At 43.3% G+C, this 3,079-nt stretch overlaps 1 pseudogene; it reads right to left on the reverse strand.

Moving 5' to 3' along the window:
- Positions 1-2,532: 2,532 nt before the first annotated feature.
- Positions 2,533-2,766, reverse strand: LOC139252183 (U2 spliceosomal RNA; annotated as a pseudogene).
- Positions 2,767-3,079: the final 313 nt, after the last annotated feature.

The following is a 3,079-nucleotide window of genomic DNA, read 5'->3' on the forward strand; positions in this document are numbered from 1 at the left end:
GAGGTGATCTTATCGAAACATATAAGATAAGGAGGGGGCTCGCCAAGGTGGATGCAGAGAGGATATTTCCACTCATAGGGGAAACTAAAACTAGGGGGCATAGTTTCAGAATAAAGGGCCGCCCATTTAAAATTGAGATGAGGAGGAATTTCTTCTCTCGGGGTTGTAAATCTGTGGAATTCTCTACCCCAGAGAGTTGTGGAGGCTGGGTCATTGAATATATTTAAGGGGGAGATAAAGTTTTGAGCGATAAGGGAGTAAAGGGTTATGGGGAGCGGGCAGGGAAGTGGAGCTGAGTCCATGATCAGATCAGCCATGAGTATAGGCCCAACCTACTCAACCTATCTTCATAAATGGCGGAGCATGCTCGAGGGGTTCAAATGGCCTACTCCTCCTCTTTCTTATGTTGTGTTATCTCTATAAAGTACAAAAGTCATTAGGTGCTCTTGAGTCTTTTTTGTGATGAGGTGCAATCGTGAGCCTGTATAATAATTCAAAAGCTATTAATATTTTAGCATTGATGCTTCTGGGTATTTTGGTTGCCCTCTGAATACCAATCAATCTTCTGTGCACACAGTCACTGATTTGGTTTTCACATGGACTACATTCGCTTTATCCGTGTGAAAATAGCATGTCCATGTCCGACTGCAGTACAACACAATATTACCATTGTTATGATTGGCAAATATTTGGTCAAAATAGTTTAGTTGGCATTTCAACTGCCTATGGCTGCAAGACTAATATTTTCTCATACTTGTAGCTTTTTAATGGTTAAAGATGTATTGGAAAACTAAATCAGTTGATAGTCTAATCTTGTATTATATTGGTTTAATTTTAAACTCCCACTGTTTATTCTGTGCTGTAATTATCTTCATGTCTACATGTCAAGATTTTGTTTTCATCTTTTCTACATTTATACAGGGTAAAAAATCTCTAATTAAAGATTTTTATATTGGGCAATTTTAGTATTTTGTCAGGGATCTACCTGATGCTTGTCAGTTTTGTAGCATTCCAAGTCAAATGACTGGTGCATTTTTTCTTTATATTTAATCTGTAGGAAATTGATGCTAGACAGAAAAAAATAGCAATTTTATTTATGAAAGTGTACACATTAATATATTTTTTTCCAGGGAAGGTGCTTTTATTTTAACCATGCAAACTATAAAAATAATGCTTTATTTCCCTACTGCTAGCATCTGGGGCGAGGGGGCGAGGGGGCGGGGGGGGAGGAGCGCGGGGTGGGGAGGAGCGGGGATGGTGGTAGGGACAAGGAACTTAGCTGTGCTTTCTGTAGTTGAACAGAAGCTGGTTTTGCATCTAATGTTGAATATGGGACTGATAGCATTTCATTGAAACACATATAAATTTATTTCTCATTGTCTTCAGCTGTATGAGTTTGTACTTTAAGGGCTGAAAGCATTTTTTCCTTCTCCCTCAAAAAAAGTCCTCCATCTTACTGCAGTCATAGTTCTGTGCATAAATTCTCCCCAACCTCATGGTGAAGTACTGAGCTACACAACAGGAAAGAACCAGGTACAATCTCTGCACTGCAGTGAGTTGGTTGATTTCAGCCAGAGTGGCATTGGCGGCAGTATAGTTAGCCTCAGTGTCCCAGAGTAAAGAGAAAAATCAAGACTCTGATGAGTGCTCTCCTTGGTGGCATAGCTGGGACTGAAAAACTGTCACCAAAACCTGCATCATATCCCCATTTTGGTACAGGTTGAACTTCCCTTATCTGGTACCCTCAGAACCTGGCCTGTTCCGAATGAGGGGTTTTGCTGGCTGTGTGGAGGTCACGTGTTTGGGTGGACTGTGCCCCCAAGTGCTGTTGCTGGGCTGGGATGCTGCTGCGGTCACTGTGTGCCGATTGGCTGGAACGACAGTCAGTCAGCCAGCCAATCAGTGTGCAGGGGGTCCCGAAGAGCCAGCCCGACCCCCCCGGAGGGAGCGCTGTGGGGAGGAGTGGCTGGCCCGAGGACTGTGGCTGCAGGAGTTCCAGCAGGGCGATGAGATGGAGGCAACCGATCGAGGAGAAATATTTATATTGGTGAGTAGGATTTTGATGGGCCGCATTCTGCGCATGCGCTACCCAGCAGCCGGGAATGGTGCCAGACGAGTGGTGGTGCCGGATAAGGGAGTCAACCTATATCTTGGACTGCAATGCACTGTATCTGTAGTTACACAGGTTAACAAAGCCATAAAGGTGCAAACAAGGTACTGGAATTCATTTCTAGAGGAATATAATTCAAAAGCAGAGAAGTTATGTTAAACCAGTATAGAACCTTGGTTAGATCACACTTTGAGCACTGTGCACAGTTCACAGTTTCACATAATGTAAAAAGGATATAGAAGTACTGGAGAGAGTGCAAGACAAGATTTACAAGAATGATTTTTTTTTTTAAATTCGTTGCCAATCTTTCCAATTCTTTGCCAATCTTTCCAATTCTTTGTCAAATCACAAACGCCAGAGGTCACCTTGCACACATCAAGGATCACTCTGCGCCAATGCTCTTAGCCAAAAGGCCTAGAGCCACTGCACCGTTCCTGGAAGTACTGCAATACCAGGTTCGTGCCATGGAGGTGGATGGGTCAGGCCCCCCACACACCTCCGTGGAGGTAGATGGGTCAAACCACCCCACCCACCTCCTATTTCCAAAAAGCATAGGAGAATCACCTTCCTGATCCAGGGAGAACCACGTTGGGGTCATGGTTACTCCCCTGTCAGGTCAGTTACGCATGATCTTAGCCAAAAGGCCGAGAAGCGATTTGCAAGAATGATGCCAGAACTGAGGGTACAACTATTGGGAAAGACTGAACATGCTGGTGCTGTTTTCTCTCGCAAAGAGAAGACTGAGATGTCCCTTCTAAGATGTTAAATTTATGAAGACATTTGATAGGGTGGATATATAGAAGTTTCCACTTGTGGGGTTTCTTAAACTAGAGGCCACAAATATAAAATAGTCACTAATAAATCAAATAAGGAATTCAGAAGAAACTTCTTCACTTTTGGAGTGTTGAGAATGTCCCATTACCACTTAGTGGTTGTGGCAATTTGCATAGATGCATTTAAGGGGAAGCT

This window comes from Pristiophorus japonicus, chromosome 2, assembly GCF_044704955.1.
Source record: "Pristiophorus japonicus isolate sPriJap1 chromosome 2, sPriJap1.hap1, whole genome shotgun sequence".
Taxonomy (NCBI): domain Eukaryota; kingdom Metazoa; phylum Chordata; class Chondrichthyes; family Pristiophoridae; genus Pristiophorus; species Pristiophorus japonicus.